The 19,663-nt window shown below is 37.3% G+C and overlaps 1 long non-coding RNA gene across 1 annotated transcript in view; it reads right to left on the reverse strand.

Moving 5' to 3' along the window:
- LOC146500920 (uncharacterized) overlaps nucleotides 1–19,663 on the reverse strand; it is a 31,613-nt gene that overhangs the window by 3,476 nt on the left and 8,474 nt on the right. Inside the window, exon 2 of the long non-coding RNA XR_014869901.1 lies at nucleotides 6,458–6,563. This is a non-coding gene — a long non-coding RNA (uncharacterized LOC146500920). The remainder of the gene's footprint in view (nucleotides 1–6,457; nucleotides 6,564–19,663) is intronic.

A 19,663-nucleotide genomic window follows, 5' to 3' on the forward strand; every position in this document is an offset into this window, starting at 1 on the left:
TCACTGCTGCTCAGGGTAACGTGGTGAGACTTTGTGAATGTAAAATTTAGCTCCTCTTAGACTCTGTGAGGACAAATAAATATACATGCTTATATGGTCTCTTCCAGTTATCTCTTGTTTTATTTTAAATGCAGCATTTTTTGATGTATTAAAGCCAATAATTCCGTTTTTTCCCCTTTTTTTAAAAAAAAGTTTGGATACTCAGGAGCACACATGTCTACGTTATCCAAGTATCTAAAAGAGAGATAACCCCAATCTTGATGTTGGGTTTGACTATTCAAAGGGTTTTATGAAAGTGGGTTACAGGGATGGTTGGTATAGCCTTAAAAAGAACATTGTGTGTTTAGGGTTGGTTTTTCTTTTACCCAAAGAAGTCTTTACAGCCATCTCTTGCCATTTCTGCTGTTTGCATTTGTTAGCAACTGTGGAAAAAGCCAAATTAACAGATGAAAAAGACTATTTCATCATACAGCACTGCAGACAGCAGCTCTAAAAAGACTTAACTGCTTTGCATGATGTTAATAAAATGTGACTGTCCCTGAGCTGTATTTTCAAAAATCACACACGGCTATTCCGAATTTGAGAGCACACTATATATTTTTTTGGGGGGGATGCTCCCAGTGGCATGTTTCCATCGCCTTGGCTGTGATTGCGGCATTCCCCTGGCAGCTGGGGATTGTAATGTGCTTACTTTTTGAGGACCAGAGAGTGTACAAACAGTCAACTGCAACCTTCTCTTAGAAGAGGAAGTCACTAATTTGCAGTGAGCCAAAAAGGACGTGCATCTTGTGTTGACAAAACGCATCTGCACTGCAGAAAGCATTTGTAATACCATAATTCAGGCAAGCCGTCAGGTCAACAACTGAGCAAAGAGCACAAACAGCATGCAGCAAATTTCTGGCAAAAATGTTTATACAAATATGAGTCTAATTCTGCCTTGCAAAGATAATTTTCACTTCTGTTGTATTTTAAGCGTTCTCTATTTTGAAGCCTGTCTGTTTTTCCTGCGGTAAAAGCCTATTTTGTGCATTTTAATGCAGCCTCGATGCAGCAACAGTACACTCAAATATTTGAGCTGATAGGAGAAAAAAAAACAAACATGTTTGGCCTTCTTTCTGTCACGAAATTCCACTTATTCTAGACCTTGAAAAAACATTTCAACACAAACACAGTTATTAGTGTTTTTAAAGACGGGCATTATAGTTTGAAAATCATCTTCAATGACACATAGCAAAGCAATGCAAAGATTCCAACCATTGAGTAAAATTATTAAAAAAATACACGCTTAGACAAAGAAACGGGTTAGACAGACACAATGCCAAAATATCTGTGCGCACATCAAAACAATGAAAAAAATTCTTCTAATCTTAATATAAGCTTATATATCTCAGAAAACTACAAATGTTAAAGCTACCAGTTCACTCAATTCTTGGGATTCAAAGGCTTGTGTCTAAAGTTTGCTCCGATACACCTGTAATCATCCACCGTCATTATCAGCTTAAATCAGGGTGCTTTTAACAACTGGTTGATCACAGAGTGATAAGCTATCACAGATAAAAACCTTTCACAGCACTTTACCTCGTGCCTAGGTGTTGCTTCTAATATTTTGTGATTTTATTTCATTTTCAATTTCTAGACCTGAGGTTCTCAAAGTGTGTCCTGTGGTCCAACAGCAGGTTTTGGTAACTTGAGCACAACAAGAAAACATTGTACTGTGGTACATTTCCTTTGTCCACAGCATTTGTCTTCAATTTCAACTCATCCCACTTACTTAGTGGACTAGAGCAATAAAAATAACCAACATAAACACTTAAGAGTGTGTGGTTTTTTGTGTATTACTCATGTGTGGTCCTCAGACTTACATAAAGTGATTGAAATTTTAACAACTCCTGTTCTGGCCAATCCAAATAATTAGACAGCAACAGGTCATTTATTATTGATGAATTTATGGGTTATCTTTACATTAATCAATATACAAAGTGTCACTCTTTTGTCACTTTAAATTTCTCTTTGTGTTAATATTAGAAACCCCCAAATCACAAAGCTAAACAGTTCATATTAAAGTGAACAAAGATTCAAATCGCTGTGGGTGAATTAGTATTGATCTGTAAAAGTAATTTCAGCATGAACGAACAGATAAGAATCCCTCCAATACCCGATCCTAAACATGCATTTAAAAGACAAAGTGCACCGCTGAGGTAATCTCAGTAAAAACAGGAAAACAACCGAATATTCGCGAAAGCGAAGCCACCCTAATCTCTGAAAGCACGTTCAGGTTGTTCATTGTTAGGAAGCTAATTCTCGTTGGAAATGTACAACTCAGCAGTGCAGTTTTTTTAAACTACCGTTTATTACAGAAGATTCAAAGGCTCAAAAATAAAGAGAATTTCTGAACACAAAGGTGATCCAAAGTGGATAAAAGGCCACCTGCACCATTAACATGAACAAGTAGGAAGGATGGCCACAGGCTAGCCTGCCTGCACCACTTGAGTTTGGTGAAACGGTGGAAAAAAGCTGGTGCAGTTTTAATGATTTTTTTATTGATTCGCTTATCTTTAATTACACTTAATAACATGAATTTGGGAAAATTGTTGTTGGCTCAGGTGTGGGATTTAATTACTGCTCAGTCAAATCTGGGTAAATCCAGGTTCATTGCTTCAATATTCATTCACACACACACAACACTGCCACTATTAGATTGCTGACAGAACTCAATCTTTGACACAATCGTGGACTCCAATTAAAATACATAAAATATATAAAGATGACTAAACCTACTAAAATGCAAATTTTACATTAATGCAAAATGACAACATTTCATTGTCGAAATCTTTGTCGATTAGATTGTTATTTCCCAACATTACATGCCACCACCACATAAGTTGCCCTTTGAAGGCTGTAGTCTTTTTTTCCATGTACTGTATATCTATGAGAACAGGTTGGTTACGGGTTTGGTTTGTTGGTGCTCCATGGGTTAGCTGTTTGGGGTAATTCAGCACATTATAACCACTACCTGTAAGTTTATTGCTGCCAAAGTCACTTAGAAATGGATTTGGATATAATACTTTGGTTTAGTTGCCAATATATTTCCCTTTTTTCGTTTTCTACAATCTGAATTAATTAAACGTTACACAGTTGAAAGCCTTGTTGTATTGAATCAAGGTCTACAGAGGGATTTCAAACTGAAGTTCTATTAATTTAATTGACAGGGACAATTATTTTTACAATTATTTTGCTAAAAGCTAATGCAAACTATCTGCTTTTAATGAAATTACTTCACATATTTCTTCTCTGGATTAAGCAGAGAATGAGTCATGGTTTCAAACTTCTAACAGCAGAGGATGTGCTTGGACTGTTTGGAGGGTTATGTGCACAGGATTAAAGTCACTGGCCAGTGGAAGCAGTATTAAAAATCACAAGGACTTAGCTACTGAAAAAATTTCCCAAATGGATGAATCTTAAATGCAGATACAGGTGTCAAAATGCACACTTGCTTTCATCCGAGCAGACTACAGGTCAGAGAGAAATCTTAAGCAAGCAAGGAGAGGAGCCAGTCCGAGCTGTAATGAGTGAGCATATGTCTGTACATGCATCGCTGGTCATGATGCGATCAGTGAAATTAAACTTGGAGTCAATAGACATGATCAAATTGTCTCTAATCTGACAGGCTCATTCATCACCCAGTGGCACATTCCCTCCCGTCAGTGCCAGCCTTTCAATCTGTTCTGCAGCACTGCACTGACTGAAATATGACAAGTACGGGACAGTGAGACTTTTTTGATCTAAATCACAATTAACTTCGGTTTTTTTTTGGAAAAAAATCTCAGTATTTTAAGTATTATTTAGTTGTTAACTTGAATTTACGGAAGCCTTTTCCTGTGATCCTGAGTTATGTAGAAGCACTGACAGGGTGACAATAAAAAATTCATGAAGAATTCTATTTGACTTTTACTGATTATTTTATCTCATTTACTTGTGCCAACAGCAAATATGCCACTTGCGCAAACCTGTTTGCTGGGTCTGCCCCAACCTGTAACAATTACAAGAAGTAAAATATGTATTAGTAAGCTAAATGGTAAAAGAGCTATAAATTATTGAATAGCCCTAATGATAATTTCTTCCACTTACAGAGAATTAGATTGTCTGCCCTCGTGCATTCGGTTTGTGCTTTGGAGATTAATTCCTAACCCAAACCAGGTGATGCAAAGCTCCACATAAACAATAGTTATCAAATAATTTACTTACACCCCTTATATCCTAATTAGGGATGTTTACTTTGGCAATAATCATTTTCAATTTCACGCCATTTTAACTTGAAGTTAATTAAAACAAGGTTGTTCATTAGCATGGTTCCAGACCCTTCCCTAGCCACTGCACCTGCACCATAATGCAATGCAAATAGGTAGCAGGGGAAAACCTAAGTGCTTTCACATTTCCTTCAAGGAAATAACGAAATGGTCAGAACAGAAAAAGGAAAAAAACAAACCATTAATTCCACAAATGCTCTCGCAAATGGAAAAACCCTGCTTAATTTATGCTCTGTGTTAAGTGGCCATATTTATAAAGAAATGCGCTCCGTAATGCGGCTCTAACGCGAATTTCTTTTCTCTGCTGTAGTAATAAAAAAATATGCTAATTTTTATGTTGCAACGCAGCACACTTCTAGCCCCTCAGTTCACCACTGCCCTGGCGTTACAACATCATAATGCAGATGACAGGCACAGGAACAATCGGCTGCTTATCAACATTTTAAATGAAATACTCTCCAGACAGTTGTGTTTGTTCCATGAAAAATAACCCAATTAAAAGAGGCTTGACAAATGACCTTTCTGAAGGTAAAAATAATGACTGGCCCGTAAATAATTCTACCAAAGCACAACACTAAGGTTCCATGACTTCAGGCACCACTCATATTAGTTCTGCTGTTAAATGACAAACCATGATACGGGGTATAGCTGCACAGTTTTCATTTCAAAATTTCAGACTTTCCTGACTCACATCTCCACACTGATCAACATCTGCGTAGAAGAGACAACTTACTGTAGGTGCTGTAGTGTTTGGTGGAAATAAAACCAGAATAACATTTCACATTTTAAAATGTCTGTATGTTACATTTTAACTATTTAGGTATTTATGCTGCCAAATAAATTCTGGAGGACTGAAACTGTAAAATCAAAATAAAAACAGGAAGCATGTTATATTTTGCTTCCTGGTGCTACCTTTTCTTCCATAATGTGGAAACCATGCCCCCACCCACACACACTCTCATGAAGGCTCTTCCAATCTCTTAAATCCACCTTGGAGGAGATAAGGAGAGTGCTTCTGGAGGAGCTAAGAGTTAGGGAACATAGGTATATCCTAAGCTGAAATCTTTTATCGAGTTGCATGAACTGCGTATGCTGCACTTCCACATGTAACACAGTTTATTCGCACTGTGAATAAACTGCTTGTGGGGTCGTATATCGGGATAATTGGCAGCTTCAGCCCTTGTATCTCTTTCTCGCATCCTCACTGGTACGCGTTAAAGCATGATTAAGACATGCAAGTGAAGGAAGTGCAGAAGCAAGCTAGCAAAAAAAAAAGCACCCGGTACATAAAAACACAAGACAAATGTGGAAAACTAATGTTTGAGGCAGCTTTGGCCTAAATTATACAAAGCAATGAACCTAAACTTTTATAGCACAACATTTTCTTCACGTTGCACAAATTGTGAGCAACCCATGAAAAAGGAACATCTCTCCCTTAAGTGGAAGTTAACTAAATGATGCTACTATTTAGTCACTCTGGAGACGTTTAGCTAAAAGCGTTGTGTGAGTACGCTGCCTTTCCAGGGGCAGAGAGCGATGTGGTGGATATAATTGTGTCTGGCCTGGCAACTGTCTGTATGCTTCTCACACATTTTTGTCCTTTACGCCATACATTCTAAGTAATGTACATATCTCCACACACAACTGCACAGTTGTAGCCCACTCTGTCGTTTTTTCAGTACAGACTTAAGAAATAAAATAAATATTTTATCAGTGAATGAATGAGATGAATGTGATACTTTTGTATATTACAGACAAATGTAATGGGATTACAGCAGTGTCTAACTTTTTTAGGTTTCCCCTATATTTTCTTTTAAGTTAATTTGGTCGCCAATGTCTGGATTTGGTCCTACTATAAGGCAGCTGGGGCAGAGCAGTTTTGCAGGCTGCATAACCAAAACTCAGCGAGCAAGGCAGGCACAAGTAGGAAGAGAGGGCGAACAGGAAAAAAGACATGGTGAACAGGAAAAAAGACAACTAGAGAAACAAAAAGCTAATTACACCAGAGCAACTGGGAACTGGTAGAAATAATAAGGGGCAGGAACAATTAGAAGATGGCAAATAAAAATACCACAGGAAGTGATAACGAATAGGGATAGGTGAACTGACACAGAGGAGATCTTTGTTATATAAATGACACTTTCTCTTACTTCTATTTCCATTACACAGACGTCATACCCACACATATCTACATGAAAGCGCGTCCTTCTTCTTAGTGGTCAGCCGCAATAGAATAGGACATCAACTTCCTTGCAACTAGAAGAAAAAAGAAAACAAATTAGTGATTGGCTGAGTATAGCATTTTTTTTTCCACATTTAGCGACAAATTGTAAGTAGTTGGAGGGCCTAACTGGTCAGTCAGACACTGAGCATGCAACATCCTCAATGTTCCAGTCACAGGATGATTGTGCAAGTCACCTGGTGGGAGACAACTTGTCTCCAAACAGTTGCAGTCTGAGTCAGATTCACTGGCAAAGTTTTGCGGACAACAAAGGAGACAGACTTTGAACACATTATAATCTTTGTTGATAAGAGCAACTCGTCTGCAACGAATCTCTTTGCAAAAAGTGACTCAGCTGAACTGGCTGCCAACTAGTTTTATTCTGGTCTATTTAAAAAAAAAAAAAAAAAAAAAAAAAAAAACGAGGTTACCAAACGCTTGTGTCATTTTGTAGTTAAATCGCTGTCCCTCAAAACATTTGTGCACAATGTGAATCTCAAATTCATGTGAATGCGGATGCAATACTTAGTATGAATGTTCACAACGATATATAGACAGATTTCTCATTGATCACATTTAATCACCATATTATCACAGATTGTATGTACTTGCCACCTTGAGCCTATTCAATCTCAAACTGAAAGCAGACTAACTCAGTTGTATTGCTAAACTATTGCCATTGTGACACTCTGAAGGGAGTGACTGTAGCAGAAAATCCACCTTGATGAAGTCGAGGACAGAGGAGGCTTCTGGACTAGCAGAGCTTGAGAAAGCACAGGTGTATCCTACAGAGGTGTTTTATCAAGTGACATGAACTATATATGCCACAGCCCCCTATGTAAGACAGTTTATTTTCATAGTGCTTGCTCTTAAGGTTGCATATTCACACCGTTCCATATCTTTCTCATAACTTGGCTGGTAGGTTCTCAAGTGTGAAGAAGAGACACAAATGAAGGCAGCGACAAGTCAAGCCAGCATAATGAAAATTATCCATATGTGAAAAATGGGACGTACAGAAGACAAAGGGGAAAAGAGAGAAACAGAAGATAAACAGTTATGGTTACAACAGTGACATTAATATGTTTTTGTCACTCTCTTTTTTGCTGTCTCTTTAAAATTTTATTTTTACACAAAAAAGATTAACATATTGCAATGCCAACATCAGCATAAAACATCAAAGTTTTAGGGGGTTGTGCTCTCCGAGTGCTCGTGTTTTTGTCCAGACATGACCTTTTCCATATCGTGGAAGAAACCTAATGAAATGAGCTACCCTCAGTTCTTTTAGCTAGGCTGCAGCACAAAATCCAATATCTTCAAAAACAAATTAATATTTTATGTACAGTTTGTTAAGGTCTCTTAAAACCTGAGGTGTCTACACAGCAAATTCAAAAGTGTTAAATGTTTTGGTGTTAGTAGTCTTAGAGTTAATTTTACTCTAAGTAGAGTCACATTCTTTTAATGTAACTCTGAGGTGTAAAATGATAGTAGTTAAAATCGAGTGTTAGAAATGAGTGTTTCTATTTCAAATCTGGAGGTGTTACAATGGAAACATTAACTCTTGACCTCTTAACTCTGAACTCCTACAGGGGCTATGACACCAATAGAGTAAATTCACAGACTCCGCCCCCAGCACGGCTCCAATCGAAGCTGAAGTGAAGCCGTTTCAGAACATTTTGCTCTACATATTTGAGTTGTTTGCCATGCTTGGTAAGTCATGTTTTCAAAGATTGTTTCAATTATTATTATTAGCTTTTACTTCTGTGGCTCTTTGGAGTTGAGACAAAGCTGTGTGAAAGGCATTAGCCATGTTGCTCGGTGATAGCATAATATTCTGTTTTAGCTAGCTGAAAGGTATTGTTTGCGGGCAAATACCACAGCCTTGAAAAAAAGCTTGCATGTGAATTTTCAGTCAAATTTCTTGGTCAAATACACTTAAAACAATGTCTAGAATGTGAAATGTTGATATAATGGTGCTACTTGAAGCCTGAAAACGATCTCCCATAAAAAACGAGCAAACAGCAGTAGCAGATGTCCCGACTGAGTTCTACGTTAGCATTTAGATTCCTCCAGAGTTTTGTGCACACGGTTTAGGTAAAAATGAAAAAGGTTGAGGTTTTACATTTAGTTCAGTATTACATGTTGCCTGTGTCCTTGTCTTTTGGGAAAATACTTTACACAAGTAATCGCTCAAAAAGGATTCCTTTTTTTTTTTTTTTTACTGTGCTGCAATTGATTTGTGCCATTAATTAGTGTCAACTAATTTTTATTCACTCTCCACATAGGATATGCTTGTGAAGATGGAATATGGGGGAGAGCAGAAGTGCGTTGAAGTTCCACAAAATGATGAATGAAGGACATGCATATTGTATTTTGTATTTATTGAAATAAGTGATGAGAATGCTGTTATTTGCATTTACCAGCTCACCTGTGTCAGACCTTTTGATAAACGAAATTCTAATGAAAGTGAGAACATGTACACTGTTACATCTTTCAGAAAATGTTTTGAAATTGTGGTGCACAGTTCAGAATAAATGTTTTTCAAAAACCATTGCGTCTTTTTAGTAAATGTTTATTTCCAAAAGAAATTTCTAGAAGTTCAGAACAGTAAAATTCCCGCTTTTAAGAATTAATTAGAAGATAACTCTTACGTAGTTAAACTAAAATACTCTTTGAGAGTTAATATATAAACTCTTAACACCAAGTGTTAAATTATCAACTCCAGAGAGATTTGGTGTTTAACACTGAATCAGAGTTAACATACCAACTCTCCAAAAAGAGTTAAATTAACACTCTCTGGTGTGGACCCATATAGACACTTTAAAAGTGTTGAAATCAAATCTGACAGTGTTAATTTGGACATGCTGGATTTGCTGTGTATACAGTGGGAAAAGATACCCGACTGGATTATGAAGTACAGTAAAGTATTCTGAAATGCTTGTGTAAAATAGATTTGCCAGTAAGGTTTAAGGCCTTTATAAGTTGGTAACAGTGATGCAACAAAAGCTGTTTGTTTCTTCAACAACTTCATATCTTCACATCATATCTGACTCGAGACAATCTATTGATGCATTTTATAACATCCCTCTTTGCTAGTGTTAAAAATCCTCCCACTTCTACACAACAATGAGGATTTGTTTTGTATTTATAGCTAAAAGAATTGACAACAGAGCCATAAAGATGCCCTTTCACTTCCCCATATCTAAGAGTTGAACATTAAAAGCTTTTTAAAGTAATTACCTTGTGGACCTGCCTTTTGTAAATTAACTATGCATATATGCTACCTGAATAAAATTTAATCTTATCCCTGCAGTGGGGTTCAGGTTTCCATAGCAGGTTGGTTTACTGTAATCTGGTCCTATTTGAAAACAACATAATGAACTGTCACCCCTCCTACGTTTGTGATAAAGTGTGTTTTGGTGCAGCGGAGGAGAAGAAGTGAGGACACCAATGGACACTACCTTATTACTTTATTTCAGCTTGCACGTGTTTTGTCATATACTAGCATTAATCTTCACTTTCAGAAATAGCACTGTGGCTGTAATACGGCCCATTTCATGGCGTGGTGTGTGTTTCTTTGGAGGGGCAGTAAACCGTCAACACTGAGTTGTGGTTTGTGCAACGTGCAACACTGCAGTCATCCTCACTGTGATGTTTCCTTTCTATGTAGCAGCCATGCATGGCGTCAATGTCTTCATTAACCGAGCAAAGGAATCCTACTTCCCTTTGAGGCAAGTCTTGTTCACAGTGTGAAGAGTGGGGGTGGGGGACCTCTGGTGTTTCACAGCCCATGGCTTCACAGACCATGCTCCTTGATTGATGTTTTTATAAGTAAGACCTTGCACTGCTTTCCCCCTGGGCTGTGCCTATGCTTCCTGGCATCAATCACATATCATTTCCATTCTTGCACCTTTGCCTGACAGAAATACTGTAAAGGTGATCTATGCATGTGTGTGTTAAGTAATTATTAAGTGTCCAGCTACATTAATAAATCATTCACATGATACCACCACCTTATTTCCAACCTCAATTCTATGCCTCATTCCCACTGGCTTCTTTACATTTTCTTCGCTGCCCTCTGAAACAATATCAAAGCTGCAAAAGAGCTAGCCATTTCTCTTTTTCTGGAGTACAGTTGGCTTCTAGGGGACTTCTAATTGCAGTGCAACTGCCTGAGTGAGGGAAAATGTGTCTATTGGACATGTTAGGAGGCCTTGGACTGCTTTGTCATTAATGAGATGGCTACCATCAATCAAGAGCTGTGGGAGATGACTGTAAATAAGGCTTTAATCACGGGAGGTGCATGTTGACAGGCGGGTTCCTGGCCCACTTTACTTCCTCACATTTTACTTGTGTAAACACATGTCAAAGTGACAGAGGTTAAGGTTTGGGGTGAATTTGGCTGTAATAATGTTCTCATAATAATGACTGCAGAGAGAATATTTTAGCAAATACTGTTGCTTGCTTTTTTTGGAGCGCCGAAACTGGAACTTATGGGAAACTTTAACATCAGCTCAATCAAGTTTTTGTTATTCTATGTGTGATATCAAATTTGCATCAAAATGTAGATAAATGCACTGTTCACATGTAAGCTAATCTATGTAAGCAGCTCTGTAAACATGTAATATAACAAGGTTCAAGCTTACTTCATTTTACACCCGTAGGTAAATTTGCTTTGCAGAAAATGATAGCATATAACACCGCAAAATGAAACTGTCCAATTGATCCACCTCATGTACTTTAAATTATAGAAAGAAACATTCTGGGTTTTGTTTGGTTTGGGTTTTTTAAGCTAACAAGTCTTGAAGAAGTCCAGACGCTTTTCTTTGCAAGCTCCTTTGACTACAATGACCTGGATGACTGAGAACCTTCACAGACCTAACAAGTCTTGAATTTCTGATGTTAAATTATTTGATTTATTTATTTATTTCATTTGTACAATCAGCCCGGCTGATTCTTTGACACACTTTGCTGTTTGCAAGATCAAAACACAGCTGTAGCCGAGAGAAAAGATGTTTCGCTCGGTCAGGGTTGTTGGGACTAGAAAAAGTCTCAGGCTACTTGAACTTTAGTGGAGGGTTTCGTAAGTGGCTACCGTCATTACTGTTCAATGCAATTAGAGGCTCCCTGTGCAAAGCCAAGCTATCATTAAAGAGAAAAGAGCAGAAACAGAAAGGAGAGGAATTTTTTTTAACAATCCATTAACGTTTGCCTAAACACCAAGCATTAGAGTTATTTCAAGACGTCTAGTCAAATACAATGTATGTGGTTAAGCTATAGCTTTTCATTCAATTCTCTTATATAAATGTGCCTACTTATAAATGTTATTACTTCACTAAGTAGTGCTATTCCCAACAAAGAAACTGAGGGTTAGACCATGTCTACTGCAGAATTGGACATTTTAATCACATCTCTCATTTGTTCACCTCACATATCTGATACAAATACTCCACTATTGAAAATGATGATTAAAACAGTGAGTGTTATTAGATGAGAGGGGATTGCTTTAAACAATAGAGAGGAAATCGTATTACTCCAGATGGCCAGTCCATCCCTGCTGTCAGGTCTTCAATGACACTAATTGTTTTGTAACAATCGAGCATTCAAAGTTTGGGGATATTTTAGATTTGGAGTTTTCAAAGTTATGTTGAAAACAGGTGGAAAAATGTGTAACTAACAGACCTGTGCAACTTTGACAACAGCTATTTGTTCTCGACTGAAGACTAGGTCAGTGCATCTCCAAAAATGGCAGGGCTTGTGGGATGCTTCCAGTCAGCACTGGTGAGTCCTCCTTATAGTCATCCAGGGAGACATGTTGTAAGGTTTTATGCACTACTGAACTTAAAGGAACTGCTGCAAACATCTTCATGCCAGATCAATCAGGGCACCTTAAGAGGTTCTGTAGAGCCTATGCCTAAGTAATTTGGAGTTGTTTTGCCATCAAATATTAAGCAGCTGAGGTAATTATGTTATGGCTCATCAGTGTATGATTTATAGCTGGAAACAGCCAATGTCCAACTCTATTTTTAAAGGCTTGTTCAATATCACCACTTGAGAATGTGTTGTTGGTTTTTTTTTTCATATTTTAAAATTCTGCTACATGAAAGTTGCAAGTTTGTGTCCAGATATATTTATAAAAAGACAGATTGTGACCCGAACTGACACTTTGTCTGCACCTCACATCAGTGGGGACCTTCGTTTTTGCTGTAACCACATGCTTGTTAGCTATCTCTCTTACTGTCCAATAATGGCCTTTGAGACTTAGTTCAGATAGGTCACCTACAGCAATTTCTGTGTTGCAGAGCCCAAAAAGCCTGCTGTAAAACAGTCACCCATATGCTTACAGCACTCAGCGGTCCACTCACTTTTGTTATTAAGCCGCTTGAGAGCTTCACTGAAGTTTACACATTGCTGCTAATTTACTACAAAATTTAGAGACAAAACAAACTAATCTTGTTGAGGTATAGGTGACTGGACAAGAAGGCAAGGCAAGGTAATTTTATTTGTATAGCACACTTTCAGCACAAGGCAATTCAAGGTGCTTTACATGATTAAAATAAAACACAAAAAATAAAACATAAAACGCTATAAAAGTAAAATACAAGAAAACATTTACAAGAAAGCATTTACAATAAAACAATAATCAAGACAATAATTTATATGAAAAAATTAAAACAAACAGGTAGAGAGCCATAATAGCATCAGTTACTCATAAGCAAGTCTAAATAAGTAAGGTTTAATTTTAGACTTAAAAGAGTTCAGTGTCTCTGCAGCTTTGCATTCTCCCGATAGTGTGTTCCAGATGTGAGGAGCATAGAAACTAAAAGCTGCTTATCCATGTTTAGTTCTGGTTCTAGGGACGGTCAATAAACGAGAGCTGGAGGACCTGACTGATCTAGATGGTTTGTACCATGATAGCAGATCCCTAATGTACTCTGGTGCTAACCCATTCAAATTATAAACAACAATTATAAACTAATAAAAGCACTTTAAAGTCTATTCTCTGAGCTACAGGGAGCCAGTGTAATGACTTTAAAACTGGAGTAATGTGCTCTATTTTCTTGTTCTAGTGAGAACACGAGCAGCTGAATCAGCTGCAGTTGTCTAATTGATTTTTTGGGTAAACCTGTGAAGATACTGTTACAGTAATCAAGGCGGCTAGAGATAAATGCATGGATGAGTTTTTCTAGGTCTCCTTGTGTCATCAGTCCTTTAATCCTAATGTTCCTCAGGTGATAGAAGGCTGACTTTGTCATAACTTTTATGTGGCCCTGGAGGTTCAGGTCTGAGTCCATTATTACACCTAAATTTCTAGCTGGTTGGTAGTTTCTAGTTGGACCAGTTTGAGCTGATTACTGATATTTAATCTTTTTTGGGTCCAAAGATAAGTACTTCAGTTTTGTTATTGTTCAGTTGAAGGAAATTATGAGACATCCAATTATTAATTTTCTCAATGCATTTATTAAGAGTTTGGATAGGTTCAATATCACCTGGTGACATTGAGATATAAAGTTGGGTATCGTCATAATTGTGGTAGTTAATATTATTGGTGGTTATAATCTGGCTTAACGGGAGCATGTAAATGCTAAATAAGAGGGGCCCTAGGATGGAACCCTGGGGGACCCCGCATGTGATTTCTATATTTTGTGATGAAAATTGGCTAATTGACACATAGAAGTTCCTGTTCTTAAGGTAGGACTTGAACCAGTCGAGTGCTGTACCAGAGAGTCCGGCCCAGCTCTCTAGACGTTCCAGTAATATATCATGATCAACGGTGTCAAACGCAGCACTAAGGTCCAGTAGTACCAATACTGTGGATTTCCCACGGTCAGTATTTATACGGATGTCATTAAACACTTTGACAAGGGCTGTCTCGGTGCTGTGGTGCCTACGAAAACCAGAATGATAAATATCAAAGCGGTTGTTCATTGTGAGAAAGCTGCTTAACTGCTGGAAAACAGCTTTTTCAATAATTTTACCGATAAATGGAAGATTAGAGATTGGTCTGTAGTTTGGCATTAATGTGCTGTCTAGGTTCTTTTTCTTTAATATTGGTTTGATAACTGCTGCTTTTAAGGCTTTGGGAAAGACACCTGATAGGAGGGATGCGTTAACTATTTGGATCAGATCCTCCTTGATGGCTGGGAGGACCTTTTTAAAAAAAACCTGTCGGTAATATATCCAAGCAGCAGGTGGCAGAGCTTAGATTCTCAATAATTTTATCGAGGCTTGATTGATTTGAAAGCGAGTCATTTTCTCTGCATAAGTGCTAATTGGGCTTAACGTCGGTATTGGGGTTGAAACTAATGTGCCAATCAATCTCCTGATTTTCAAGATCTTTTCAATAAAGAAGCTGGCAAATTCATTGCAGGCCCTGGTGGAGCTTAGTTCAGGGGCTATTGCCACTGGAGGAGTAGTTAATCTCGCCACTGTAGCAAATAATGTCCTAGCATTATTGTTGTTTCTATGAATAATCTCAGAGAAAAAATGACTCCCTTGCATCCTTCAGGGCCAGTTGATACTTATTCAGCCTCTCTTTATATATCTCGCAGTGAACCTGGAGTCAAGTTTTCCGCCATTTTCTCTCAGCACGCCGGCACTCTCTTTTTTCATAACATACCAGTGGATCACTTCTCCACGGAGACTTCTTTTTACTAGAGACAGTTTTAACCTTGAATGGTGCAATCTTATCCATCATGTCTAGGATTTTGGATAGAAAATCATCTGTCAGTTTGTTTACTGAATGTGTGTTGGTGGATGTTGGTGATTTAAACAAGGTGGAAGTGTACATTAGTTTAAAATATTCAATTCAATTTCTTTATTTCCTAATTGTCCCACAAGGAGAAATTAGTTTAGCAGCAGGATAAAAATAAACAGAACAATACTATAAAATAATAATAACAATAATAATGATAGAAAGTTCAAGGACAATTATTTGCCATTAAGGAGACAAGACGCAGTAGGGATAAAAGAGACCTGGAGTCTTTTAGTCCACCTCAGAGGTACTCTAAAACGGCGGCCAGAAGGCAACAACTCAAACTCACTGTGAAGTGGATGGTTCACACAATTAATAATAGAATGAGCCTTTCTAAGCACATTTCTATTGTAAATGGCCAAAAGTCCATCTTGCCAGCACCCTGAAATTTTGCTAGCAGTTTTTACCAGAAGTCCCAACCGATTCTTATTCTTCATGGTCAGGTTACCAAACCAGGCAGCAATACAAAAAGACATCACAGATTCGATAAAACTTCTATAAAACAAGGACAACATCTCAGATGAGACATTAAAAGATCTCATTTTCCTTAAAAAGAACAGTCTTTGTTGAACTTTTTTAGTAGTGGCATCAGCATGAGATTCAAAAAACACAGTTTATGGTCAAGTACCACACCTAGATATTTATAACTCAACGATCCCAATATCGGCAGTTTTAATGATAGTAGGTGATGAGCTATAAGAGGACTTCCTAAAATCAATAATCATGTCTTTAGTTTTAGACACATTAAGTGAAAGGAAGGACTCATCACACCAATTCACAAAATCAACTACAACCTGTCCATGGCCCGACTCATCCCTCACTAGAAGACTGACGATTACTGTGTCGTCAGCAAACTTCAGGATGTGTCTGTTCGTGAAATTGCCGCGACACTCATTTGTGTACAGAATGAACAGAAGGGGAGAGAGGCAGCTGAGTTTTCTTTAAGGAAGCGTTTTTTAACAGTGATCTTACTCTGATTAGGTATATTGGCTAAGATGTTGCTATCAAATGAAAATCAGAAATGATCAGATAATGCAATATCAGTACCGGCAATGTTAGAGATATTTAGATCTTTGCTAATAAGTAGGTCCAGAGTGTGTCCTCGATTATGCGTTGGCTCACTAATGTGCTGGATTAGATCAAAGTTATGGAGGACATCATTTAATGCTTTTGTTCCGCTATCTTGAGGCTTGTCAGTATGAATGTTAAAATCTCCCACAATTGCTATCTGGTCATAGTCTAGACATATTGCAGAGCAAAGGTCGTTGAAATCATTAAAAAAAGTTTGCATTAGATTTTGGTGGTCTATATATGTTCAGAAATAAAAGTTTTTTTGGTTCATTTATTTCAGTAGCTAAATATTCAAAGGTGCTGAACTCACCTAGCGATACCTTTTTAAAGTTTAAAGAAAGAGAACATGTATATCATGTTAAATGATGTAATCATTGATTAGGAGAGACTTCCCTGATAGAGATCTAATATTTAGTGCAGCTGCTTTAATATTTCTTTCAGTGATTGAGAGATTGTTTTTGCACAGTATTATATTCAGATTCTGTACTGTTCGATTATAAGTACTTTTAGTGTGTAAGCATCTGTTGCTTATAATAACTGGTATTTTGCTTTCAGTATATGAAAGCAAAATATCATGAAGAACACCATGAACACTTTTGTAACATACACTTAAATCTCTACTGCAGAGGATTCACATTTGCAGATGTCTAAAGAATCAGTCTGGAAACAAACTGATCCTGATGGAAATGATAATGACTTAGTTTTATTTTTTTTTTTTTTTTTTTTTTTTTTTTTTTTTTTACACAAATCAATTCTTTTGTAGCTAAAGTTAACACATTTGTTATACTGTGTAATCACAGATTATTTCACAACTAAAGCATGAATATGACAACTTACTTTAAAAAAAACAAACTGCGTAAGTACCCATATGGAAAAGAAATAGAAAAAAAAAAAAATGTATAAAAGACTTTCATCAGATGTGGCCTACTTCATGTAGTGAATCATATAAGGCTTATATGATTTACTCATGAGAGTGGCAACTTTCATATATTGTTTTAGTAAGTATCCAAAACATACAAGTTTCATTTATATAATTTTTCAAGGGATCTTATATCTGTTTTCACTCTTGTATGCTTTTCATACAAGTTTCACACAAGACAGATACAAACTTTATAAGATTTATATATATCTTTTCCATATGGGTATCAGACTGAGAAACTGACAGTAGCATTAGTTTGACTTTTCAGACACTCTGATATTTTCCATTTTTTAAATTCAGTACTTGCTGAAAAAACAAAATAAAACAAAAAACTGTTCATCCATCTGGTTCGTCTGTTAAAATGAAGCGTGCATGACTCCCATGGGGGACAGAAGGCACAGAAGATGTCTGTTTACTTCTGTATTTATGACAATATGCACAGAAACACTGTACATTTCAGTTTCTCAGCAATCAGCTGGCATCTTTTAAAAGAAGCAGTTAAACAGATCTGCACAGAAGCACCCCTGTAGATCACAAAATAAATTTAGAATGATAGTTTTGTTGTTTAAGTCTTCAACTTTTCTTAGGTTTCAACTTACAAAGAAAGAGAGAGAGAAAAAAAAAAGAAAAGCATGTTAGTATGAAAGCCACTACAGAGACCTGTCTCACCAGTGAGGAAGTGCCATCACTCATGATCTGATGCAGAAAACCATTTCGGGTCCATTATTTCTCTTCCTTACTACTAAGACTACAGTCTCCACCTTCACTCACCTGAGAAGGCCTGAGCGCCAAACCAAGGATATAAATCTACTTCTGAGTCATGGCAGACAAGGTGAGCGATGTGATACTAATAACACAAAGGGGCTGAGAGAAGAGGTAATGTTGGAAAGGTTGTTGGGCTTTAGTTGGGCTTCATCTGTCTTGTCTCCTCTTTTTGGAAGACATCAACCCAGCACAAAATTGCACTGTTCAGCACTGTTCTGGAAACTTCCACTGTTAATGGTGGGATGGATGGCGCATTTTGCGGCATAAGAAATGAAATCGTTGAATCATTAGGTCGGTCTTAAGCAAATATTACATTTTGCTGTGATTTATTTTGCAATTTTGTTATTTCTGTGTATTTAAATCAGACAAATACAGCAGCTTCCCTTCTCAGGGGCCAAGCTTTGTGAACAATTAAAATATTTTCATGCTGTGATTTGACTTTGATTTACCATCAATCTACTTTTACAAAATAAACAGACACATGCATAAATTATATATATATTTATGTGTTTATTTATTTAAAAATGTTATTTAGTTCAGCACACACATTACTTATTAGCTAAATAATGGCAATGTCATTTTTTCTAAATGTCAGAAAATAATACACTATAACATACTAGTTGTTATTATAGGGAAGTTTTTTATGATTTTTTATTTAATTTTAATTTTTTTTTTTTTTTTTTGGGGGGGGGGGGGGGGGGGGGGTTGGTCATTTAAAGGTTTTCTTTGTTGTTGCATATGATTTCTCTTTTTTCTTCTTGTTATGGCTGTGAAGCACTTTGACCCGCACTAACCTCTGTGAAAGGTCTTTGTGAAAGGTACAAACAAAGCTTGATTGACTGATTGACTTCAGAGCAAATTGCACAAATAATATGCCAGGCAAGGTGAGCGACAAGGTGAACTGTTTCATGCGCACCTGATAATGATGCCTAAACGTAAAGTGACAGCGGGATGCTTTTCTTCTAAAAGTTCACTGTCCTGTGACACTTGAAAGAGCAGAATCACGAGTCCCCTCTCTCCAATTACAAAACAAAATGCGCTCATCCATTTCAGTTGTTTTGGGAACTGCCTGTCCCCTCCCATGGCCATGCTATTCCTGACAGCTGACAGATGTTTCATGGTTTCTTGTGTTAACTCACACTATATCACTTCTACCAATGCACTTATAAATGGATGGCACTCTGGGGACCAACTCCCACATAGTGTGGGTAAGGAAATAAACCCTGAGCTGCTGGTGATTGCGCCACCAGCAATGTGTCTAATGTCGACGCTTATCAATGGGATTTAACTGAAAATATCACGATACAGCTGAAGAAGAATTTTCCATTTTACTTATTACTAATTTAAAAAAAAATCTAAACCACAATTGGTTCTTTTCACAGCTCACTGAACTCTGCTGCCTTATCCTCCAGCTGGCCTAGAGAAAGAGGCACATTGCACTACAAGGCATCACCTCAATATTAGTGTCAGTTTAATAGAAATAGGGGGCGAAGGTATTTCAGATGACGAAGAAAATTCAGGAATTTTAAAAACAGTTATACCTCAAGGATGAGACAGCCGAGGCTAGTGAAGTTGTTGCTATGCAGGCAGCCCAACACTTATTAATGCCGCAGACCACTTTGGAATTT

Source organism: Neolamprologus multifasciatus, chromosome 16, assembly GCF_963576455.1.
Source record: "Neolamprologus multifasciatus chromosome 16, fNeoMul1.2, whole genome shotgun sequence".
Taxonomy (NCBI): Eukaryota; Metazoa; Chordata; class Actinopteri; order Cichliformes; family Cichlidae; genus Neolamprologus; species Neolamprologus multifasciatus.